Source organism: Serinus canaria, chromosome 2, assembly GCF_022539315.1.
Source record: "Serinus canaria isolate serCan28SL12 chromosome 2, serCan2020, whole genome shotgun sequence".
Lineage (NCBI taxonomy): Eukaryota > Metazoa > Chordata > Aves > Passeriformes > Fringillidae > Serinus > Serinus canaria.
In genome coordinates, this window is record NC_066315.1 from 100,362,865 (window position 1) to 100,389,624 (window position 26,760).

The 26,760-nt window shown below is 41.7% G+C and overlaps 2 long non-coding RNA genes across 4 annotated transcripts; both read right to left on the reverse strand.

Annotated features, from left to right (window-relative positions):
• Positions 1 to 3,511: 3,511 nt before the first annotated feature.
• Positions 3,512 to 18,756, reverse strand: LOC115484589 (uncharacterized). 3 transcript variants are annotated; one of them, XR_007776957.1, is made up of 3 exons: positions 14,193 to 18,756; positions 11,385 to 13,254; positions 3,512 to 9,181 (listed from the first exon to the last, which is right to left on the reverse strand). It is a non-coding gene; the product is annotated as an uncharacterized LOC115484589 (long non-coding RNA). The 3 variants fall into 3 exon arrangements; XR_007776958.1 differs by having other exon boundaries at positions 11,385 to 11,683; positions 12,255 to 18,756; XR_003945258.2 differs by having other exon boundaries at positions 11,385 to 18,756.
• Positions 18,757 to 19,157: 401 nt separating this feature from the next.
• LOC108962099 (uncharacterized) lies at positions 19,158 to 22,186 on the reverse strand. Its single transcript, XR_001990617.3, has 3 exons — positions 22,019 to 22,186; positions 21,136 to 21,346; positions 19,158 to 19,357 (listed from the first exon to the last, which is right to left on the reverse strand). It is a non-coding gene; the product is annotated as an uncharacterized LOC108962099 (long non-coding RNA).
• Between the last annotated feature and the right edge of the window lie 4,574 nt (positions 22,187 to 26,760).

Genomic DNA, 26,760 nt, shown 5'->3' on the forward strand with positions numbered 1-26,760 from the left:
TATCCTCTTGCTATTCTCTCCTCCCTTTGGAAACAGACATCTGCAAGCCCGATTTTGGCATAAGGAGACTCCACACTACAGATACCAGTGAGGCTCTAACAAGCCCATTACCTAATGCCTGGGGGTTCCTCTTGGTCTCATATCTTACAGTGTGTGCACACCAAGGAACTATAAAACACTACCAATCCAACCTGCCTTGGGGTAATTGAGTCCTCAGTGTTTCGTTTCTTCTCGTCCTCAAAAAACCTCACAAGTAAGGGGTTAGGTCTCATTCAGGGCATCTGGGTTTTGTGGGGAGGGTCCTTCCAGCCTAAGCAGATGTGTAGTGGTTGTAACCCTTTTTTGGCTGCTTCCCACACCATTACTATTCAGGGAAGCTAAAGAGACTGCAAAGAAGAGCCTGCAAGGGAAAACCTGAATTCACTGCATGTGCACTTGAAAGACCGGTGACAGGGACCCAACAAATTTTACAGGGGCTCCAGAGGAGAGAATGGAAGCAAGCAGGACAAATGGACACAATCATACCACGTGCAGTGGTGTCTGCACATGTCCTACCACCCCTCCAAATGGGGAGCCTGCAGCCCAGGCACGGTGTTTCCAGGAAGAGCAAGCCCATGGTGAGTCAGTGCTTCGACCTCCTGCCAAGCATCCCAGAGACTGCACAGCCTCCAGCTCCTGCTCCCCACCAGGAACGGGGCAGGATCAGCCGTTTGAGCCATCTGTGTCTGGGAAACAGGGACACAATCAAGGCCCAAATGAAGTTCTTTTATGAGGTCAGTAAACACAAATCCCCAGTAGCTCATATAGCCCTAAACATCAGAGTCCTCAAAAGGGCTACCTCAACCACTTAGTTAAGGACACAAACTCAAGAAGTCCTGCTAATGCAAAACACTGTGCTGAATCCTACCCTACAGACTCTGGAGAGACAAAAAGCAGCCTTCTTTATGATTCCCTTTTGAACTCACTGCATTATTTCTGGCCTGTACATTAAAACAGATGTCTCATTGATTTCCCAGTCACAAAGAAATCATTCTTTTCTTGTCTTGTGACGGATGTTTCTTCAGATGAACAGCTTCCACTTCAAACAGGATCTTTACCTCATGGAATAACTTTTCCCAAACTGACTTTAAAATATCTATTAGCAAACTAAAGCCAGCCTCATTGTATTTCTTAAGCAAGGGGTGAGCACAAATATTCTTTGCAAAATTGTATAAAATGTCACTGCCACTTGGCATTTTTTTCCCTTAGAGCACTGATCACGAGGAAACATAACAGGTGCCTAATTAAGGAGCATTTACTTACCCTTATTTTAAATCTCATTATCAACCCTGAAAGAGTAAACTCCAAAACCATCAATGTTTCACTTCAATCACCTCTCCTTCATAAATGAGGGGAAGTTTAATGCACTTTAAACCTTCTCAAACTACTTTTGTAGAGTTTGCTTATTCTGTAATCCCTGGAAAAGCATTAAAGGAAAGGGAAGGAAAGCACAGAAATATATAAATAACATTTTCTACTTTGAAAGTAAAATTCCCTGTGCTGAGGTAAAGGAAAACTGGGGAAAAAACTTTGTGATTTACTGGAATTCAAGAAGGGAAATATTTTATATACCAATTGGGGTTTTGGTTTACAGAGGGGCACAATAATAGAAAGACTTTCTTGGCCTTTTCCACTTAGTCCTTGGCCACACAAATCCTTTGTCTCACTTGAACACACTATAAAAGGGGAATAAACCTCTCCCATGAGCTACTTAGTTAAACAGAGTCTGGTGGTGGGGAAACACTTGGTTTTAACGAGGCTCTTGATTTAGCCAGGAGATTAATAATGCCAGAAGACCTTTTTTCTCAAGAGAATACATCAACAATAAAAAGAAGAGAAGGTAATACATCTTACAATGAATGTGGCATGAAGAACTACATGCACCAATTAATTTCACTGCCTCTACCTGACCAGAGCACACCTGAGCATCTGCTTCTTAAAAATATGCTTGCACTATCTGTTTGCCTGTCAGACAGTACTTGAAAGGCCTCATAGAAAGGATCAAAAGTACACTCACAAAGCCACTACTTCAAATCAGCAACAAGCTTGTAAGCAACTTTCTCATTACATATTTAATTTAGTAGAAGATCCAGGTTTATGACTTAAGAAAAAGGCAAATATGAGCATTGGAAATGCCAAAACTTAATCTCCAAAAGGCACTCTCACATGGACTGTTCATCTTCATCACAGCTTTATCTAATGCCTGCTTCTATTTTTCAGGTAATGCTGTGTTACATAAAATAAAGAGGGGTCTTAGGGACTGGGATTTCACACGGTAAACTATGGAGTTCCTGCTCCTCTGTGCTATTCTACTGGTGACCACTCTGTTTACATACCTGTGTATACAGACCTACAGAATAGGGACATGACCAAACAGAACAAAATCATAATTCAAATGTTAGAACCACAAGTTTTTCTGCCCTGGAAATTTGAAACATCAGAACACATCTCAAAAATTTTCCTAGCGAAAAAAATTATTCACCTCAAGCAGTTTTTAAAACCCACAATTTGTTGGAAACAGAAAGCATCTTTTCAAACATAAAGCATTTTAAAAAGAAAATGTCAGCCACCTAGAGGAAAGAGACATTTTGTTCCATGACAAACCCTTTAGCATCAGGGGCAGCACATACCTCCTTTTGCTTTGCTCTGTCTTATCAAAAGGCTTTGTGGGTTCTGGTGAAGTAACATAGCACTGTGCCAGCTCTTTATGTCAAGTCCTAAAAGATTCTGAGCTGGAGGGGACCCACAAGGATCACCAAGTCAGAGTGTGGCACTCCATCCAGGTGTGGGTGTAACTAAGGGCTACCTACAGCCACAGATGATGGTAACAGGGCCACAGGCAGGTACAGCACATAGCACACACAGGTGTCCATGACTGCCTAGATGTGAGCCATGCGTGAAAATGCCAGGAGACCTGGAGTTCCAGCAACACAGGCTATGTTATCCTTCAATCAACCCCAGAAAACCACCTATTTTAGGCACTGCAGGAGCATGGGTTATGCTCACATACAAAAACAAACACGTGGGGTGACATCCTCTCCACATGAAAAGAGGAGACTGTAATCTCTGTGGGTGTCAATTTAGCATAATCCCCACAGAAAGGTTTAGCTTGCTTTAAAATACACAGATGTCGTATTTAAGAAGGGCCCATTCATTTCAGGCCCAAAATACATAAACATGCCTTGAGTAATAAAGCAAAAAAGGTACTTTTTGCTGATGTGTTGTGGTTTAGGATTTCTGAGGAGGTGAAGTATGGAGCTCAGTTGTTGTTTTCGTTTTCTGAGGAGGTTTTATTATTATTAAGTTTTAATTTAGTTTGGCTCAATCTTTATTTTGCAGGTATGTAAATACAGGGAACCCAGTGCCAATAGCTAGAGCAATAATTCTGGTCAAAATGAAAAACAGAGCTTTAGGCTATAAATGTAAGACAAAAAAATCAAAGATTTTAAATGAAATCTGACATGGCAACTCATTAAATTCAAGAGTATCCACAATATTTTATTAAATATCAGTTAAGTGCATCTTTAAACAAGATGAATGAAACTTCAGGAAATGAAACAGTCACTGCCTAAATATTTAACATGCTAGAGACAAAGGAAATGCACCACTGTGTCAGAGGAATCACCCCAGCTAGTCCACAGCCTTATCTTCAAGAACTGGCCATTTCAGCATCTCCAGAGGCATTTATCTCTTTTCCAGAACAAAGTCTAAAACAGCTTGGCTGACTGAACTGAGCACAGTATTTCTGATGAGGCCACATCACTGTGAAGGTATCAGAGCATTTAATTGTTTGACATCCTATTTCTCAGTATGCAAATCTGCTGAATGCAAAGCTTTCACCACACCACCCAAATACCAATTTTCAGGATCTAAAAAATGCCATACTGGGTCAGAGTCCAACTCTCAGGATGCAGTTCAGTTTCCAGCCATGTCTAGGTGATTCTGTGGCAGACACACAAGACCTACAGCAAGTAACCAAAATGATCTTCTCTCTTCCCATTGCAGAGATCTCCCTTATCTCTGTTGGTTGGCTTTTGTTTAAGATCTTTTTCTGTGGTGATAGGGTAAATCAGAGTTCCAGATGATTCTTCCAAAAACATGTTACTTTCTAGCCTCCTCTGAATTTTGTCATTCATTCAAGAAAGTTAAGTCCATCTGACTTTCTCCTCAGTCACACTCGCTGAAACAATTTTGTGCTATTACACGGCACATTTTTTGTGTCCTATTGCATATCATTAGCAAATAAAGCAATTCCTATCACAAGATATGAATTCAGCTCCCTTTTTGGAAACATTTTGCTACAATATTCTTGGAGTTTGCCAAGGCAGGAAGGGGGATTTCTCAAAACACTTTGTTTCTCACACCATAACTGTCCATTTTGGGCAAGCTATTTACCAAGATGAGAATTAAATTAAATGTATCAACCAACTTTCCTCCATCTGTTATTTTATTTTATTATGACCTAAGTGAAATTTATTAATAGACTGCAAAAGCTATACCAGCCACATTCAGGTATTTCATGGTAGTCTTAATATTTTATTTCACTTTCAAAGTTTTTTATTAAGCAATAAGAATCATTCAGTACAGATGTTACTACTTTCTAATTACTCATATTTCCTCTTGTCTTTTTAAAAGATATGGATCCAACACAGTAAAATACATTAAATAAAAATAAATTAAAGCAGGTTATTAAAGCAAAGAGTATGTTAAAGTAATGAGATCTTGAGATATTTAGCTACTGCCTTAAGTATGTAAAGTTGAGGAAAATCTCTTTTCTTGTGTATGTGTAAATAATTAGAGCTTAGAAGAAGGTGTAGCCGAGATTTCTTTCTCAAAAATAAGTGGTCCCATTCCTGTAATTTAGAGAGCTAACAGAATGCATGCTGATCTGCACTGTGAGCAGCCCTAGTGCTCATCTCAGTGCTCAGACATACCCTGAGTGGCAATTCAAAACACATTTGCCCAGCCCACCAAACAGGGACCTCAGCCTCCAGAGAATGAAAAGTGGCTACAAGCAGGGAAACTTAAGGAGCTGCCAAAGTAATCTCTGAGTGTGACCATTCTCCCCAGCCCCTCCTGGCTGAACAGGCTACAAGAAATGGGGCTTGTTTTACCACCCATCTCCGGCCCTGGCCACGCTTTCCTACTGTCAGAGCTTTGTAAGCTGCCTGAGCTGTGCATGCAGTCTGCTTCTTAGAGGGCTCCAGACTGCTACAGAGATTATTTTTATCAATGTTATCACAGGCAGTGTGCTAAAGTCATCAAGTTTCCTCAGCAACACTTCAAAGTAAAAGAAGGAAGAAAAAGAATTTAAGAATGCTTACCAGCCTGAGAGGAAGATCAAATCTCAAAATGACTGTGTTAGAACCAAAGATGTTTTGCTCTGCCAGATTTAAAGGACCAGTTTCCAAAAAGTATTCCTTGGGAACAACATGACAGCCATTATCCATGGCTGCCATATAGATGAAGCAATATGCCTTGCTTCATGAGAAAAATCAGTAGTAACCATTTAAGCAGGAATGAGAAGACTGATTTTGTCTGGCTTCTCTGCATTAATCTGCATCTGGTTGTGAACTCTAAGTTGTCCATAGATACAGAGCAGTCAGCACTGAAAAGCCAACATCTTGGTTGCTCCCTTGCCTTGGACCATCATGAGTATTCCCAGCTGACACTTGTCTGCCCCTCCATGCAGCCTGTTCTCCACTTTTTGTGGCTTGACACGCCAGACACATCACCCAACATGACACATAACCTTGCATGCTCTGGCCTGCTTTAAAAATATTGCGAGAGGTGTTAGTCTCCCATGTGTGATAACACCATGATACCACTTCTAATCCACTACACAAGAGCTGAGGCCCCAGGCCATGGCATGGTCCACAAAGCCTGATCCTCCCTTGCTTTATCTAGTAGGAATGGCACCAACATTTTCCTGAAGCGTCACACTTTGGGGTGAAAAGTCCCTTCTTCAAGGTGTTGCTGATGGTCCACCATTCACACTGTTTCCCAACACCTTCCTCAGATCAACAGGAGATCTCAGCAGCATCCGGGAAAAGTAAAAATCCTTGCTAATCTAGAGAGGATGGTTTGAACAGCCACAGCATAACTGATATGGAACATAATCCCAGGGACGGGAGAGGGAGTCAGAGCAAAGGGAACTTCTGAGCCTGAGGACTTTTTCAGAGGGCAGTGGAAAAACAATCACATGACTGTGGGAGTTTCTTCCAAAGGGCACGCCATGACGTAATGAGCCCAGTATCCACGAGCTCTTTGATCTGAGCTGTAAAAATAAATTATTTATGGAGTTAGATGGTATCTTTGGGAGTTCTGGTAGTATTGTCTTTAAATTTCCTTTAGCTGTGCATAACAGATGGGCAACACGTTAGTTTTATTTACCGACAGCCCTCATTCGCAGAGCAACAGAGGTGGAAAGGGAGCTGCATGTTTAGCTTTGACATGAAGGACTTCTCTTGGAAAAAGTTCTGCTGAGAGGTTTAGGGGGACTTTTTATTTTTAATTGTTTTGCATTATCAGTTAAACATCTATCCCACAGCTCTATTGTTCTCCCCTGGAAAAATTTTAATCAACGTTTAAACATTAATCAAAAAGGAAATAAAACTAAAATTACCTTTGACTACGGTGAGTTATGCCTTGGCAACTCTACCCTTTTGACCCCACTATCACTTTGATGAATTCAGCCTATTGTTTTGTGTAGTAGTAAAGTGCTGGCTTGCATGAGCTACAGCACAGTCTGCAAAGTACTATGATGACTGGTTTGTAGATGGCTCTAGAAACTCCACTTCCAAAGCCTCTGGCAGTGTGTAGACAATGTCATATGTTGGTTTAAACCAAACTACCAAATAAAAACAACATCCTTCAACAACTCCCATTCATCAGTCAGAAGTCTAGGAGTGACCTTGGGCCTCATACCATCTAAAGAAGATCAGATCAAATTCTCCTAGACCAGTGGGAGAAAAGTTGCAGGGGTAGTATTTTTCCTTAAGAATAATTGGTTGGTATCTACAATTAGTAGGTCTGCCATTAGTTGGTCATAATTAATTAATACCAATAAATCACTGTTTATACTAGCAATCTGTTTGTGTCACTTGCCCTGGCAAGACAACAGTTCATAAGGTCTTCTTCTGGCCTGTGTAAGAAATCAAAACCCCTTGGGTCCAATGGGCTTTGTGCCAATTGTCACACAGAATTCTCTCTCAACATCTTTAACTGTACTCACAAGCAAAGAGCTCACACTGGAGAAAAAATTTCCAATCTCTTTTCCTCTGGCAAACCACCGGACCTGTACGCTTCTATCAAGTTTGCTGAGCAAGGTTTTAGTAGCCAGGGCTGAGCCCATCAGCAACAGTAGAGCCTCTGGGATAATGTAGATAAAAGGGGGCAAAGCTACTACACAAGAGCAAATTGCAGCCAGAGAGAGGAGCAATAATTTATATGTCAGAGCAGCAGCTGCTAACACCAAGGTCTGTGAAGAAAGAGGAGCAGGAGTTGCTCCAGGCACTGGCTCCCCTGCAGCCCATAGTGAAGACCATGGTGAAGCAGGTTTTCTCCCTGCAGACATGGAGGTCCGAGATGGTTCAGAGATCCACCTGCAGACCCTGGAGGACCCCACACTGGAGCAGGTGGATGCCTGAAGGAGGCTGTGACCTCATGAGAAGCCTTTGCTGGAGCAGGTTTTCTGTCAGGACTTGTGACCCCACAGGGGAACACTGGAGTAATCTGTTCCTGAATGATTGCACCCTGTGAAGGAGACCCACACTGGAGCACAGTAAGATCATAAGGAACCCTCCTCTTGAATAGGGAAGAGCAGCAGAAACGTGACGAACTGACTGCAAACCCCATTCCCCATCTCCCTGTGCTGCTGGGGGAACAGAGGTAGAGAATTTATGATTAAAGCTAAGCCTGGAAAAAAGGGAGAAGTAGGGGGGAGGTATTTTAGGTTTTGCTTTATGTCTCATCACCCTACTCTCATTTCTTTATTAATAAATAAGTAATTTACCCGAGTCAAGTGTGTTTTGCCCGTGGCTTTCATACTGAGGGATTTCTCCCTGTCCTTGTCTTGACTCACAAGCTTTTTGTTACATGTTCTCTCCCCTGTTCAGCTGAGGAGGGGAAGGATTGAACGGCTTGGGTGGCATAGAGTGACATCCAGCCACGGACAACCCACCACAACACAGTTATCATGGTTTCATGGATTCTGTGAAAACCCAGAACAAACTCCCAAATCTGCCATTTTTCTGCACTGGGACCTTACTCATGCCATGTGAATGTTTTGTCATTCTCATCATCTCTGCTTTAGCTTGATATTTTGCACTACACCCACACCAGGTCATGTAGGCAGTAAATTTTTTTTTCAAAATCTGTCAAAATCTAGATCTAGCAGTAGGCTGCAATTATTTTCAGAGAAGATGCTTTTCTAGTGATATAATTTCAGTGTCATCAGAGCTGTCTGAAACAAATACTTCATTGCTTTATTGCATAAACATCCTTCTAGGTCATATCTGTCTGCATGAGCTTGGCCTGTGCCATCAGAGGCTGGAGGGTGGCAGAGGCAGCCAAAGTGCGTCAGCCCTGCAAACCCACTGCTTCCTGCTCCAGCAGCAAACTGAGCTGGGTCCACACGTCACTGCTGGGGAGCCAGCTGCTTCCCAGAAGGAAAAATAGAAAATGCACTGTCTCATTGTGGGGCAGCTCCAGCACACTAAATAGAGGGGAAGGAAAGGTTATGTTTCTTTTTGAGGTTTTAAATTTTTTTTTTTTTTGCTTTTTTTTTTTTCCTCTTAACCCAAAGAGATCCAAACCAGAAGTTCCTGCCTGTCTGAAAGAGTTAGGCAGATGACATTTGTGTCCTGATTCTCGTCTTGAATTAAGTCAGATATATCTCCAGTGAGCTGACAGAGCTACTTCAGAGTAAAGCCAGGGTGAGGGAGACAAGAATCTGTGCCACACTAATGAAGTCATAATAGCAGCAGCCGTCCAGAGCAGAGTCAGCATTTTAAAACCAAAATTATGTTGATCTTTCAGCTGGAACACACATGATTTTGAAGCTCATACAAGTACTCTCCACCAAAATATTCAATTCCTTTCCAGCATTGTTTCATTGCAGTTGATAATATGGGTCTGTAGCCTGTTGAAAGAAAAAGAAAATGGTAATGACTTTACTCTCTTCTCTCAGCTTGCCAGTTTTTGACTCAGAGGAAAGAGAATACTAAGTTGAATAATCCACAGCAACAATTAAGGAGCCCTTGTAGGTGCTACAAGGTGTGACATCCTCTAAAACATCCTGACACTTACTGTCAAGAGAGACTGGGGTGATCACAGCCTATGGCACACAGACCACAGAAGTCATTCAGAAATTCCAACAGTTAGACTTGAGTGTCTAGAAAGGTCTAAATTAGAAATGTTTCGACATTGGAAATTATTTTGGGGTTTTGCCTCAAACAAGAAGAAGGAACAACCATCACGTGCCTCAGCTTTTTTTCTTTCAATCTTCGTAGAGTCTAGAAAAGGGAGAATCTCAGAGGATTCTGTCTGTGATAAATAAAACTCCTTTCTTTGAAGAAAGACAAGTGCAGCCTCCAAGCTGGGTCCCTGAGACACATCTGAGACACAGAACAAAATCAGAATTTCTGGTCCTAGTTAATCCAGTATAGGTAGACTCTGCTATGGGGTATATGTATATCCAATGTATAACCACTCCGCGTGCAGTGTTCCTTGTCTGCTCAATCTTTGTTTTGGCCTTTGAACCTCACTTGTAATTCCCTACTTAGCTCTTGACCCTTCTTCAACGACTTCTGCTTTGACCTTTGCTAATTTTCTTTCTCTAATCCTGACCTGCTTGTCTTACATTTCTTAAACTGTATCTCATCTGTTCTGCAGTTTATAGTCCCTAATTTTGTGGTTAAGCCTCTAAGGACCCTCTTGACCAGACATTCTGGTGAAATGCAGCATAATTCCCAGATTCTGACTTCGGTACCTTCATCCCACCTCTAAACCTCATTCCAGTTTGACTGTCATTGGGGAGCCTAATTATCCATTCTTAATTATCCCTTCTGTTCACGCTTTATCTGCCAGGGCAGAGCAACCTGGCAGATTAGCTCTGGAGTCCTCCATGAGGGCTACCAATATCCAGCCTACATTCACTGCTAAGCCACCCCATCTCTTCTACATCAGAAATTCTCTCCCTTTGGGGCAGGTTTTTTGGGCATTTTTTGCATTTTTTGCATTTCTTATTACATTCCTGTACTTAAGCATGTGAATGCAGTGGAGGCCCTGAACCATCAGTAGATATTCTGGATCCACCTTGCACACTCCAAGTAAAAGATGTCTTTTTCTGTTTTGTTACAGAAGGCAACAGAGATCATCCTCTGGCAGCAGACAGTGTCAGCCCAAGGCAGTGCTAACCATTCAAGCCTCACATTACCCTTCCAGTCTTGTCATATCTCCTGTGGTACTTTCCTGTTCTACCTTGCTTCTCCTTCCCAATTCCATCTTGATCTTCATAGTCCAACGAACGTGTTGATCAAGAGAGGATTCCTGCAGGTCCCATCCTCTTATTGATCCCATCTTGCACAGCATATTGTCACCCATCTGAATATTCAGCAGAATCACAGAGCGACTGTACACCAAGGAGTCATGAGGGCATTGCCCTTCCTTTTGCCTGCATCTCCTGAACTGAAAGTCCTTTTCCTCAGGGTGAACCACTTCTTCTCGAGCAAGAGAAGCCCAGCTCCACTGACAAATGTAGCTTCCCTGTCCACACCCTGGCTGGGTCTGCTGCCCCTTTCCAGTGGCATGGGGTGAAGAAGGCAAGATGCTTCCTGCCTGCAGTCCCAAGCTCTTTGGAAGCACCCAAGATGTGGGTGCTACAACACTCCCAAAGAGCTTGAATTAGATCTCTGCAATCTGGGAATGGGACTGGTGCAAAAGTACTGTTCTCTTCCTTACCACCACAATCTAAATCAGCTCAAAGTTACAAAAGCAAAATTGGCTACAGGTGCTGTTAGTTTAGTCATGACTTTTCAGAGTAATTTTCCCATTACAGAGTACTAAAGAAAAAACAGGTGAAAAATCAATCTGACTAATAATAGGAAACCAAATAAGAACACTGCAGATATTATGCACAGATTCTTCTCCAGGCAGCACAAAGGCAGGTTTTCTCAAAGTCACAGCCAATTTTAATAAATTCTAGATCGCGACTAGCTCCTTTCTTTAATCATCTCCTAAGATTTGTGAAGCAGCGTGATCCAGAAAGTTGTTGGCTTCTCTAGTAAAGGAAGGTGGGTGTTTGTAAATCCAACAGCTAGAAGTAATGTGATTTTCCTCCTTACCTGCAAAAGATACTCACAGACTGACTCCTTTCCTTTCTGGAGAAATAATCCAGTACATATGCACAAGCATACTGATGATTTTTTACTTTTTCCCTCACTTCTCTTCTGATGGAGAGTCCAAGAAACTCCATAGGTGAAGGTTTAATGTTTTATTACTTCTATAGCCTTATTCTGATATGTTTATAAAGAAAGAAATCGACCTCTTCCTGGATACCAATGAACTGTCAGCTTCATGCAGCCAGCTTTTTTGTAACACATGAAAAGTCTTTCTCATAGGCAGGCTTACTAGACTTGCTCCACTATAAAAGGAAAAGAAAGCAAATTAAATCCTCAAATCCTTCTCCTGAACTCCTCCTCATATTCACCAGAAACAGGTAGGAGCTCAGTATGTGGTGCACATCTCAGGCTGTGTTCACTCCTCTCTGTTTTGGGAAGGATCTGAGCAAGGACAAGGCAAGCAGTCAGGGCTTCCACCGAAAGGAGAGGGATAAAGCAGAACCCCTCCTGCACATTGAAGTACCCAGAATAAACTATTCATTGTTCCCAGATATATAAACAAGAGATTCTTCAGCTTTCACCCAAGCCCTTGCAATTTCAATTCTTCCCTTCACAAGTGTATCTGGAAATGCTCTTTACTAATATCTAAATGCACCATTTCTCTGTCCCAGCAGGAAACCTGGGACGTCCATTAAGAGCATCACAGCTTGCCAACACCCTGAAACCCATAACACTGAGTGAAACACCTGGCCTGATGGTTCCTAGGTTCAGTTTTATGCTTTTTTTTTTCACACACACACACACATACACACACACACACACACACACACACACACACACACACACACCATAAACCTGCAGGCAACTACGTACTTTCCTCTGCAAGAGTCTGGAGGAGAGTTCTGTCCCCTCTACCGTCAGGGAGGGTTAGATTTCAATGGTTTTCCAAGCTGGGCTGGAATCACAAATCAGGCTTAAATTACGGACCCACCTCTCTCAAATTCTGGGAGGTAAATTAGTGAAATTCATGCACAATATCAAATGTCTGAGCCGGGCGGAGATTCGTAATGGCTGGGCCATTACCTTTAGCAGGATTAGGACAGCAAGCCCTCGTGGCTTGGGCAAAGAAGTAGGTATTGACAAAGAACAGTAAATACATATCTCCCATGGTGTGATTCTGAGACCTCATATGTGGGAATTTGTCTGGGAAAAGCCCCTCCTGCACAGTCTGTTGGCTGAGTGGCCAAAGCAGTGCATTGCAGGGGGGTAGATGAAAGCCAGGATCAGTGCCCAAGGTAGGAGGTTAAAATGGATCACATCCCTGGGAGGCCTGAGCTCTTTCAGAACAAAAGTTGCCGAAGTTTCATAAAATAAAATTAAATTAAAAGATAATAGGAGATTAAAATAAAAACAAAAAACAGCCCAAGGGCACAGTGAAATGACCCAGGGAAAGAACCTGTTAAAGTTATTTAAAATCCTTGAGGGTGGCAGTGGTGGGATTTGTGAGTTTTGATACTGGGAAAAGAGAAGAGGCAGCTGCAGTAGGAAGGAAGCTGGACCTCACCACACTGGGGGGAAGAAAGGGCTAATAGGGAAGCTCAGGGGGAAAGGGAGCTGTCGCTCTGAGCTTAGGGCACCCATCACAACTGCAGAAATCTGCCCTGCTGCAAGGGTGGCGAGTGCCAAAGGACTGGGAAGACAACATTTGTTGCAGGGTCGAGGGCTGATGGTCTGAGATTGACTTGATGGCAGGATCCCATGTTCTGAAGCAGGAGAGTTTTACAGTCTCTCACAGGTACAAGAGTACTTCAGTTCTCTGGTTTACAACGTGCTTTTCCCAGGCATGAGCAGCCCAATGGCTCATCCGTTCATGCTGTCAACAGAGAGAATATTTTGTTTGTAGTGCACCCTTGCCCTACCAGCATCAATCCATAATTTTATTTCATTTTCAGCTTACAGAACTTACTGGTAAAAAGTCAGAGCTGGTGCAGCTCCCCTTGCTACCTGTGGCAAGGGGAGGAGAGAGGGAAAGATAAAAAAGCCCGGGAACTGTACAGCTGTCAGAAGCAGCCTTTCTGTAGCCAGAGGGAGACAACCATCAGTGAGAGGCATTTTGCCACTCCCTGTAGGGAAGAACAGCACATTTAAAATGCGCATTTTTCCCTGGATTGCTCATCTACTTTGAGCTGTCCTTCTCTCATCATTTTGTTGTTCTGTTCCAAAGGTTTAAGGGGATTAGTGACTGCTTTATGCTGAGTCTGGAATAATGCCAGGAAGGCTGAAGGAAACTGAGAACAGCTGTGTCAGACACCCAAATTTCAGGACATTGCTGTGCCCCTGTATGTCCCCAAGACTGTTTTGCAGTCCTACAAGAGCAGGGTCAAGAAAAAGGGGGACAGATCTGGGCCCATCAGCATGACCTCTCTGACTTATCGACGCAACAATCGGTTGCTACTTCTATTCTTTTAGTGCGAGGCACTAAGCGCTAAGTAAACAAAACGCTGTTTACCCAGGAAAAAATATCAGTACAAAGGTAGTAGATATCACCTCAAGGGGCTTTCCCCAGCTGTGACACTTTGATGTAGTTCTGCAGTCAGTGGTTTTCTTTCTGGCCTCACCATTTCAAAATGCTTCTGTGCCCTCCCTTTCCAAGCATCTCGTGCAGAGTTGCTCCAAATATGTGACAGTCCCAACATTGCTCATGGAACTAGAGTCAAAAACTGTTCTGCCAACCCATTGGCAAGCAATCTTACTTGGAAAAAAGAAAGACAAACAAAAGGAAAGAAAACTGAAGTACTAGTGAACACGTACCTCAGTTCAAGAAAGCTGCTCCTCCAAGAGTAGCATGGGTAGCTGAGAAAGCACAAGTCAGGCCCAAAACAGCTCCAGTGCCAGCCCAGCTCTCCCCAGCCTCCTCCATCCAGCCCATTCCTCTGCCTGCTCTGACTGAGGGCCTGATGCAGGAGCACACATGTGCACGATGACCCGAGTGATGTGTGATTCTGTTCTGTGACAATTGCTGCCTGCTGGCATCAATACACTCTGTCAGACAAAGGCAGGACCCAAGGAGGCAGGAGCTCTTCCCTGGCAGGCACCTCACACACGGGTGGCTTGGCTCTCCAGCACAGAGCCGTGCCTGCCTGAAAGGCTCATCTTGCCTTTGCCCTCACCCTCTCGTTGCCAATGTTTCAGTCTTGCACTTGCATTTCCTGCAGTGAGCTCGCCCTGACCTTTGACAGGCTCCACACAGTTAATTAAGTTTGTCTGAAGTTGCTTCGTTTTTAGAGGGGTTTTCATGTTGGCTATTCCCTTTCCCTCCACACTGCAGGATACGGCTCCTCAAGGAAAACAAATTCTGTCTTCAGCCGAAAGTCCAGAGGGTTTTTTTCATTGACCTAAATTAAATTCCAGATTTCCATTGACATCAGAATTTACTCCCAGAACTTTCAAGTCCTGCTAAATTCATAGAAATTGAGAGCAGCATAGTTAAATATCTGCTTCCACTCTTTAATTAAACAATATTTATAGTGCAATTGGACATACATATGTGCATTTTGAATTAATATTAATGTTTTAAATTATGCAATTAAATTAATCATTAAAATAAATTATATGCCTCTATTCAGTGAGTTTGCAAAAGGAGGGACAGAAAGGATTTCTCCTCTTTTCACCTGCTCAAGAAAAGAGTTGAAGTTATATATGTTAATGCTAGAAGGTGGCTCAAGAATTAAAATATCACAGGGCCCTCAAAAGAGAATAAAAAGCTAGGTAAGAATGATTAATGCACTTTTACACAAAGAATGATACATTTTATATATCTTTGACCTTCTAAGGTCAAAGGGATTATAGGACTGTTTGAAGTTCAGGAGGAGCTGAGCAAGGAAACAAGAGGGCTTTTCATGGGGTGATGAGAAGCTGCGGCTGACATTTCAAGAGCAAAAAGCCTATTTTTATTAACTCCTTCTTTCCCAGGTCAGAAATGTTTTTGACAGAAGAAATGAAAACAAGCATGTAAATGTGCAAAAAGTAATCCAATTTCCTCTGCAAGCACACAGACTCATCTCGGAGTTGAGCAGATGGAGCAGCACCAGCGTGGCTGACCGTGAGGAGGCAGGAAAGGAAAACCCATGGGAAGCAGGGTAGCATGGCATTATTGGAGCTTCTGTCAGCGCTGCTCACTGCACTTCTGGAGATTTATTGGGGCAGCTGTTCAAATTCTGCAGCAATCATAGCATATTGATATCACAGATCTTTCTGTTAAAACTTCTGAGGAGTGTGCCTTGTACACTTCTGTGCACAGCTCAGTGGGTAAGTGAACATCAGGGCAGCTATTTGAGCATGCAAATAATGGCAAATAAAATGTGCAAACTAGAGAAAGGAGTGCAGCATGAGGTCTCTAGGGTAGATTAGGTTATTTATGCTCAGTGAGTATTTCACATGCTGAAAACCACTTCTTGCAAGGGGGCAGAGAAAGGATAGATGAAATTTAATTAACAGTTTTGACAATGAGCTCTTAGAAAGATGAATGACAGGCCAAAGTGTTTCATTTTATATTTTCAGTATTCTTTCCCTTTTTGTTTAAAATGGCATTTTTACTTTAAAGTTGTCCAATTACTTTGAAGGCGTTTAAAAAAGAGTTTAAAACCTTACAAAGGAAACTGAATATTTGACTTTATGTCAAATGAAAGTTTTTGATCAATCCGAAATTATTTTCAGTTTTATAGTATAATTAAAAATTACTTTTTATGTGACTTTTAGCATAAATTTTCATATATTCTATGCATATGTACTATATAAAACGTAAAGTAAATTATATGTATTTACTTAGCCACAGTGGCAAAATGCGTAGAAGATCATTTTTGTCTTTTTCTGTTCTGAAATAAACTGAAATTTTGTATTTTAATGCCACAAGAAAGTCCTGATGCTGAGTCCTGGCAAAACAAGGACAAGTACAAATACAAACAAGTATTGGTCACTTAGGTGTCACCAGTGTAGAAAGAATCTGTTTCAGCATCCTCAATTCAGCTACCCAAGGGAAAATTCAGTGGAGATCTTTTATGGAACACCTGGGTCAGAGCTTGATTCTCCCTTTTCATTTTTGTCTGGTTATCCTGACATTTTATAGACAAAATGAAACTTTCTCACTTTTTCAAAATTGCTTTTCATTTTTTAGCTCTAATAAAGAATTGTGTAGGAAAAAAACCTCGTTTTTCACTGCCTCCCTTTGATTACCCTCAAGCTCTGAACACTAATGCTTGACTGCTATTAATGCAGCTTGCTCAACTTAAATAGACTTTGTGAGCATAAGCTGAGGTTGCCAACAAAAGTTCTTGCTGTGCATAAACAAAGTCACATACACAGGTACCCTTTCCTACAAAAATACAGTAAATTGGAAAATTACAGCTGAATTGGAAGTAGACTGCAAGCTTCCACAATCCAAGGGAGGAGTGACTTGATTCCATGCAGAGAGACTGGCTTGGTCTCAGACTTTTTCCTTGTCTGTATCAGGAAAACACAAGAAGGTTCCTTGTTCATGAATATGCTACCACAGAAACGTACAATTCTGGAAAACCTATTCAAGGCTAAACCTGGCCTCTCTCAGCTCATCTTCACATGTAAAGTATTTTGTTTCCTCTTATTTAATATTCTCTCTACAGGCACCCAAACGCTGCAGGCAACTTCAGCAAAGATTATTCAGTCAAAGGCTTAGACCAAGCATAAAACTATACCTAGAAGATATGGTATCTACCCTATAAAATCTACAATTCAAATTTCTTTGCTGCCTATAGACTACTCTGCTACAGCTCCATTTGTGTTGAGAGAAATGCCATGTATAGTCTTGATTTCTAGAGCTTTCTGAAAGGAAAGGTGAATTTCACCTTAACGACTTAATTCAGCCCACTGTTTATTCTGGACTTGTACTGTAAATTCACACATGTTCAAGGACATTTTTTATTTGGTGGGATACCTGCCATGTAATATATGTAGCAAAGGGCAGGCTGGTCAAATTCACCAAATCATTTTGGCTTGAAGAAAAGTTTAAAAAAGCAGACTTGGGAGAGTATCAGTTGTGGTATACTTTCAGCTAGTATTATACTAGAGGGAAAACACAGCTGGATGTGAGAAAACACTGGTTTTCCTCCTCTGCCAGAGGAGATGTAACCAATGGCCCTCACCTCCCAGAAGCTCACCCATGATATCAACTCTTCTCTTGCTCAGGGCAGGTCATCTACCTCAATCTGCCAGGCTGTCTTATTTCACTAGCAATCAGTAACTTTAAAAACCCTGAATTGCAGGTTTCTCACCTTCCAGCTGAACATCCTACCCCTTGGGGTAGGGAGCCACATTCACTTCCTCTAGTTGTCTTACCTCCCAAAAACCCTAAAAAACAGGGTAGAAGAGCTTCAGCAGAAGTGACTGAGGGAGCACCACTAAAACCTGATGGTTTGGATGTTTGCTACAGAGATCTGAGTTAAAATTCACTGCTTTGTGCTCCAGGGGCTTGGTAGCACAGGAAAAGTGAGTTGTACATGTCAGGAGTGGTTAAATGTTATGCCATGCAAAGAAGGTGTGTGTGAACTCACCCTTTGTCTTTACCACTGCTGTGCTTCAGGAAAGGATGGGAGTGAAGATGCTGCCTTCTAGTCTACTTTTTGTTAAATATTTTTTTTAAATCTTCAAGGGAAATAGACAAAGGAGGAGGTGAAGGTAGCCTGCAAGTTGTAACAGTCCTCTGGGCTCATTTCTGTTTTCTAATAAATATTTATACAAAGTTGAAAAGTGACAGAACAGTTCTCTGGCACTAAGCTAAAACTGTCCAACTGTCCATTTCACTTTCCAGTTTTGTGACTCTATCCCTTCATTTCCTTTGCTTTTCTTGTAAACGCTTGGGAAAATAAATGTTTCATTTAGGATTAAACATAAGGTTTCATTTGACATAAAATATATTTGGGGAGTTTTCATTCTTATTTGGGGAGAAAAAAAAAGTTTAAAAGTCCATATTTATTTTAATACAAACCAAAATCTTGATAATTTTCATTTGTGTTTTTCTGTTTGTTTGCTTGGTTTTTTTGTGGTGTTTGGTTTGGTTTGGTTTGGTTTGGTTTGGTTTGGTTTGGTTTGGTTTGGTTTGGTTTGGTTTGGTTTGGTTTGGTTTGGTTTTTTTACCTCATCACTAGAGGGAAACAAAATCAATTCTTCATATAGACTTAATGACACCTGCAATCAATTCCAACTGGTAGGTCTCATTTCCTCAGCCTCTGTAAGAATTCCAGACTACAAAAGAAATTGCTGCAACCAGAAAATGAGTACTAAGCAGTACATTAAGGAGAAGACTATATGATTATTGTAAGATAGGTGAAAAAGAAGAGAATAGAAGATAAGAGAAGAGAAGAGAGATAAGAGAAGAGAAGAGAAGAGAAGAGAATAGAAGGAAGAAAGAAGAGAAGATAATACGAAAGAAGATAAGAAGCGCTCTCGCGTCTCCGCTGCTCCTGCATGCCTCCTCTACTCGCCGTCTCCTCGCACCTGCCTCTCCGCTCCTCTTCTACTACCTCAGCCTCTCCTCGCCCTCCTCTCCTCTACCTCTCCTCGCCTCCTCTCCCTCTCCTCTCCTCTCCTCTCCTCTCCTAACTCTCCTCTCCTCTCCTGCTCCTCGCTAGCTTACTCTACCTCACGCTGCCTCTCTCCTCTCTCTTCACGTTCCTTTCCTCAAGCCTCCTCTGATCCTACGCTCACGTTCTATTCTTGACCTTTTCCCAACTAGTTTACTGTGAAAAGCAAGCAGGCAATGGGAAATTTGCATCTGTTGTTTTGTAGCATTAATGAAAAGAATTAAAAAGAAAAACCAGTCCAAACTCCTCCACTTCAAGACTCCTCTGCATGCAAAACCAGGTGAGCCTACGCCAATTCTTTCCAGTGTGTGTGTTGAGACTTGGCTGATGATGCATTCCACAAATAATTCCTCTTCTCTGTGCCTGCAAGACATTTTGTTGTAGGAATTAGAACACAATCCAGCATTTCAATTAAAATAATTATTCAAAATGAGCAAACCCTGAGATACTTCTATTGTTTTATGCTTAAGAGATGACATTTAAATTTTCAGAGATATGGAAAGAAATTTTGTTTACAGATCAATGCAGTTCTAAGGAAATCCCTCATCTCGCTTGCTTCTCCTAAAGATCACAAAATCCCCCTCTAAGGCCTCCTTGTAAGAGGACATTGTTAATATGTACATGTAAGGATCTTATTGCACATTCAGGAAGATGTTCCCAATAAAACATAAATTACAGTGCCAAAAATATTGGGCAGGATAGCACATAAAATTATTCTATTGCTTGCATAGAACAATTTGCCATCTCCCTTTCTAATGCTTTAATACTAATTAAGCATGTCACTAGCCTTTTTACATGCTTAATTTTAGTTTCTCTATTAATATATAGGAAAACAAAGGAAAATATGAGAGATTATTTTGCTTTCTTTTTACTCAGACTGAGAAAAAACAGGGCTCATGAGAACAGCACATGCAAACAACTAGCCTTTTTTTTAAATTACAAATAGCCATTAAGTCTCATTTCTTATGCAAGATCATTCTCAGAGAGAATCTGGCCTGGTGCTTCGAGGCTGTGACTTCTAAGCCCTACTAGATGTTGTGTGTATATGCATCACAGCTTTGCTGAGGCAAGTTCTATTCTTTGACTCTAAATGTCTCCCCTGTGGCTCAACCCTTTCCTGTTGCTTCCATGAAAATGAGAACTTGATCACAGAGTTCCCAGGTTTTTCCTCACACTGACAAAGAAGATTGTTGTCAGCCTGCTGGCAAGTGTTTTGAAGGATACCAGAGAAATGGGATCCAAGTGAATATCCTCGTGCATCAGGAAGTGGGTTGTTAATCCTTGCTAGAAGCACTATGGACACAGAGATGGGAACATGCAAGAGAGGCCAAGGGTGGCAGTGCACTTAAACACAGATCTTTGGGCAGTTTCTCAGCTTCTCCCTCTCGTGACCTCACTTCCCAGTGCACTTCCAGGCTCATGACCCCACTTCTGATTGCCAGCCCTACTCCTGCAATCAACTTCCCATCAAGCCACCTCCTAAGTACCATGACCTCTTGTTTGTAACCCGGTGTTCTAAGAGTCTGCTAAAGAGGCAACTCCCTTGAGATTCCCTCAGCACAGATGCTGCCAGCAAACCACAGAGATCTCAGGCTGCCTACTCTGTATTTCCTCACACCAGGATTGGAGAGATTTACACCCAAGATTTTGTCTAGGGGAATACTTGTCTTGCCATTAGGCACTCCGTCCTTTAAACTATAGAAATAAGAAGTTTAAACCCTCAAAATACGAGAAGGCCAAGATGTCTCACCCTGGCCAGCCTGGGTGCCCAGCCTGTGATCTCTCAGGATCAAAGGCACATTCCCACTGACCACCCAGACTTCAATGGGGGAGTACAGCCACAAAGATAATGTGAAACCACACCTTGCCATGACTCTTTCACAGTCACTTCACCCACAATTTGCAGTGTTCCTTGTGTTAATAACAGAGGGAAGGGGAAACTAAGCCATTCTGGTAAACCTCCCTTCATTTTGATCCTTCCTCATCAAACAATGCCTCAGCTCCTGACTCTGTGTCCCTTCATCTCTGGTTTTCTTCCATGGTTTTCTTCCATTTTACCATTGAAGTCTGAGAGTTTTTAATAACGTGAATTTTTTCTGAGGTGATCTTTATATGCATCTAATCACAGAAGGACTACAGACCAGGTGATGATTAGGACTGAAACTGATGCCTAATCAGCCTCACACATGCTTTCCTCTTCTTGGTATCTCCTCTTCTGCCCAGAATCCAACTATGTTTCATTTGTCAGACTGCAGATGTCACTGTAGATTGGTAGAATCCCACAAGGATCCACATTCAGCTCTCCATGGAAGATCCACACAGGCCAGCTTAAGGTACAGGCATGCAGGTCCACTAAAGCAACAGAGAGGAAAATGTATGCCACAAAATGTTTTTCTTTTAATAAAAAATATTTCTTACAGTGTGTTGGTACATCTGCCACACATTCCAAATGCCATCTCTGGCTGCAGTAACCACATAGGGAATCTTGGATTCAACTGAAAACTTCAGATGCCTGTTAGTAGTAACGCCACATGATTCCCTCTCCCTGACCCTGCTTTTCTGAACACAGGAGAGATCCTCACACCTTTGCACAAAAGCACAGAAGTGTGGATTGATTTTCTTCTCCCCCTTAATGAAGATGCCTGCCAGAATGCAAGCCAGGAAATACCAGCTTCCATAGGCACTGCCGCTGTGGGTGGCTCGAGGCCGGTGCACCCATCCCTCTGGGGGAACAGATGTTGCCACTGATTCACTTTGCAAGCATGTGAGTCAAAGTTTGCATCTGTGACAACTTACACTAAAGAATTGTGAGCAGCTGCAGAGCAAAAAGCACAGAGTGAAAAGTCAATCAAGATGTAAGGCAAGATACTGCATCAGCCCTGGAAACTGACAAATGGAATCCATGTGACTCAAGCTGCAGCAAATCTACCTGAGCAGAAGAAAGAAACAGAAAGAAGAGACAGGCAGCAACTCACTGAGTGCCCCATGTACGAGCCACAGTGGCTGCTCTGGTGCCTTACATACCTCCTTTGGCATCAGAAAAAGCTGGAAGGAGTCTGTAAGATACCACAGGACTTCTGACCGGAGTGCTGCAATCCCTCCCTGACCAGTGAATCACTCAGAGGGTCTGGCTGAAGCACCTGGCCATTTGCAGCCACAGAAAGATCTAGGACATTCTTCATTGCAAGGAAAATGTTGATTCAAGTCTGCTGGTCAAATTCCACTTTTGCCATTGATTTCCTCTTTGATTCAATACTGGCACAGTATCAAAACTTGGGGGGGGGGGGGGCTTCTAATTAGTATGCTCTGCCTGCCTCACAGCACAGGCTAGTGCAGTGCAGCTCACACCAAGGTAATTTAAGTTTATGTGTTGCTTGCTGTCTGCAAAACAGGTCGAATTGTCTACAGGAAAAGCACTGCCCACATAAAGAAAACTACTTCTGTGCCTGCACAGGAAAGTGAACACTGGGCAGAAGGAAAAAAAAAGTGTGTAAATATTTGATCAACCTCCTAAACAAATGCTTCCCAGCTGTTTTTTCCTCCTTTATGTTTGTTTTTTCTGGATATTCATGATATTGAGTTTTACTAGCTCAAACACTTGTACAAGGCAGAAATGCACGAAGTTGCATATTGAGGAAAAACAAATTTTAAATGGGCTTTATCCCCTAACTTGGCAATCAACAGGATTATGTTGCTACACAGGTCAGTCACAAAAGAGAAACAACTCCACAAGCCTTAAGTAAATTAAGGCTGTGATGTGAGAACTTTCTCAAACTTACAGGGAGCATTGGTAGACCAAAAGATGGTTATCTTTATAATCTTCAAACAACTTATAATGATAATTAACCTAATTTAGTCAAAGTCAGAGATTTCACCAGTCAGAACATTTTCTAGCTAGTTACCAAGACTATAATTATGCAAAGGGAAGCAACATCTTCAAAATTATGTTCTTTATGAATGTTTTGTCTTCCAAACCCATGTGGTTCAGGGACTTCTTAAATTCAAAAGGAGCGATTTGACTACATGAATAGTTTTTATTTCTTCTTTGGGTAGGACTTTCCCTACTGCATATGCTACTTGTAGCAGCTTAGTAGCTACATGTTGAGCAGATATTTTTCAATGTTTTCTTGAGCTGCTGTAACATGGGACTGTCTACAGCATACAGAGCACTTCCATATATTTGCACTGTATTTTTCCGTTGTTTCTATAACTAATACTGCAGTTATAAATTGCATTTAGCCATACTGAACTTCATTTGCTATGAGTAGTTCATTTATCTAGATTTCTTAAGCTTCACCAAATTTTTCCCAGTTTTTGTCTTCCTATCTACATCTTTCATCTTGACTCGTCTAAATTATTTGGGGGCCATCTGCTGACTTTCTGCCTCTGGGCTCACCATCCTTTCCAAGTCATTATTGTATACACGAAACATTGGCTGTAACACAGGAACTTGTCAGACCCTGCTCTTAGGATTTTGTAATAATGAAAACTGATCACCAATAGAAATTTATTCCTTCCTGCTTTTTCAGCAATAACAACAGCAGTGACTACTTAATTTTTTAATAGCTGCTGTTAAAGGTCTTTCAAAGTCTAAATAAATTTTATTAACTCCTTTTAATTTATTCACTGACCACTTCATTGACATAGCCAAAGAAGTCCAAGGATCTGCTCAGTACAATCTCTACTGCAAACACTTCATTGTGATCTTCTAGATTAATTTTATTTCAATAGTTCAAAGCCTTTTGCAAGGCTTGAATGAAAGGTCCTGGCCTGAAACTTTCTGAATCATCTCTAAACCACTACAATATTTCTTTACAAAGTAAAGAAAGACAAATATAGAAAACTTTCAAATAAACATTTTGAAAAAAATGTGAAAGGAAAATTTTGGTGACTATCCCTAGAAGAGTTTATTTTCATTCTGTATTCTTAAAAAATCATCCCGTCCATCTTGTTTTATTATTTTTTATTGCTATGTTTCAGCCAAGCTGCTCTAGCCTAGCTCTCCAGACTGATATAAAATTATGATCTCTGAGACAATTATTCCTCTAGAGTACAATCCTTTATGTGGATATTGTCACATAAATACAGGGTTTGTAGCAAGAAGCCATCAGTAAGGAAAATAAAACAGTGGGGTTTTTAAAGAAAAGGCTGAAAGTTGTTATTATGCCACTGCGTTATTTCTCATGTGACTGCACCTTGAATACCCTGTGCAGCTTTGTTCCTCTGAAGCCAAAACGGATATATTTGAACTGGGCAAGGTTCAGGAAAAGGTCACAAGGATGATCAAAGGTGTGGATCAGCTTCCCCACCAGGAATCACTAAAGAGAATAGACTGGAAATGAAATGACGAGTGGGGGTAGGACAGAGGTCCATAAATCACACACGTGAGTCACGGGGAGCAGACTGGGCACAATGGGAGCTCTGTACCCTCAGGGCAGGAACCGGGCACTGCGTGCAGAGAGGAGGCACCAGGTGGAAAACAAAGGAAAGGCAGAGGCTTTTCACACAACGTGTTATTAAACTCTGCAGCACTTTGCCCCAGGATGCTGTGGATACCAGTAATTTCAGCAAACAGCCAGACAAATTCGCAGAACAAAGGTTTGCAGGGGACCGCTGCATTTTACAGATGCGACTTCCAGCTCAGGGGAGACTGAGCCCCAAATTGCTGGCTGGCAGGAGAGTACACCAGGCAAGTACTGCTCACTGAGCTCTGTTCTTTTTTTTTCCTGGCCATCCATGGCTCACCAACACCAGAGACAGGACTCTAGGTTAGATGGGTGTCTGGTCTGACCAGCGCTGCCATTCCTACACTCCTCTTTTCTATCTCTGATGCTGAAAACCACTTCTAGTGACAGGTTTTTGTTAGCATCTAAACCATCTCATATTCAAGTTATCTGCCAACCCTCTTCTTGTGAGAACAACAGGTTGCTTTCAGCACCCTGCTTGCAACATTTCAGTCCTTCCTCTTTGCCACAGAGGAGGACCTTTCTTGAGATAAATCTTCTCTGGAGTCATCTGAGGAGCATCCCAGCAACTGACAAGGAAACACAACTGCACTGATGTCAAGGAGAACTGCACAAGTTTCATGACAAACAGCTTTTGGTGCTTACATTGCAAAGTAAAGAAGGTGTAAAGAAAATGGATAAATTAATCCACAGAGCACGTGATGCCCCATGCTTTGGGCACTTAATCAGCACAACTTGTCAGAGGATAAATGACCAAGGGATAGGCTGGCCTGAACCCAATCTGTAAATTTAAAGCCAAAGCAAAATATAAACATATAAACCTGAAACAAGAAAACAAACAAACAAAAAAGCCCATAAAATAATGGGTAAAAATCTCCTGATAAACATTATAAATGCCTATAAGATATTTCAATAGCTACATTGGATTATCTCATCCCCCAAGGTAAAGAAAAGCCATTAAAAAAATTCATTTCAGAGAAAGCTTGAGATATTATGGAGGAAACAAGCAAATATACTTGATTGTCAAGATGAAGTATGGTATTTTCAAGCTTGTCTAAATGTGATTAAAAATTCAGGGCTGGCTTGTGAACATTTTGTCTTGGCTACTTACAGGCAAACATTCCAGCATTTGTTCAAAAAAGATACTATTAAATTTATTTATACATACTGAGAGCAAAAACACCAACACAGCGACAACAGAACATCCAACAAAAATCTTGTTGCTAAATTTGACAGGATCAAGTTAAAAATCCTCTGGGCTTACTTAATAAATATTCAGCCTTAAAAGGGTCAGTAACACTTATCCTGGACTCATTCCAAATGTCAACTTTTCAGAAGGCTCTCAAAATAGGCCTTTCATGCTAGTGAGACATCCTGCACTAAAAATTAGCTCTGCTTGGAAAAGTATGGGACAACGTGACCTGCTTGACATGAAGAACTAAATTTTATGTGTTTCATTTCTGCAACTGTCACCAAAGCATTGTATAATTCAGTCAACATGATGGCAGGCATTTTTTCAATTAAATAGGGTTTTCTTCTACAAAAAAAATGTGATTTTTGTAAACACAGAGTTTTGATGTTTGTGTCTTTTAAACAATCCCAACTGATTCCTTTTTTTATTGCTTTTTAAAAGCTTTGACATTTGCTACTTCAAAAGGACTAGAAAAGTCCTGATCTTCTCTTTGTTATCTTTATTTATGTTTTTCTTCCCATTGAAAAGAAGAAGGTCATTAAAAAAAGATTAAAAATACCATCAATATTTTTACCTTTCTGTACTCAGCTCTGGAAAACTGACAAGACAACAAAGGTGTCAAACAAAAATCATTTAAAATGTAACTGACATGATGCACTGTAAGTCCATTTCAGCTGGAACTCCCTGCACCCCAGGACTCACGGTGCTTGGCATCCCTCTTCTTTCTTCCCAAGGAGTATGTCCCTTGGAATACCACTTAATCCTTGTCCAGTCCTTCTTACCACTACACTGGTAGGTGGGCATGATGTCCTCATGCTAAAAAGTGGCTGGGCTGAGAAGCACTTATTTCTTGGGCAGATCATTCCCTGGTCAGGATCACCAGGTAACCAGAGAGCAGCTTGTGCTGGCCAGAAGAAGCAACTGCTCTTCCAGATGGAAATAAACATCCAAAACCAGAAAATCAAGGCTCAGTTCTCTCAGGACCTGTATGTTAAGTTACAGACCCCATCTCCAGGAAGGCTGGATTGACCTTCCCACCAGGAGAGCAGGGTAGTCCTGGTCCCGGAGGTGCCAGCAGCCAAGAGGAGGAACAGGCAGCCCCAGGACGG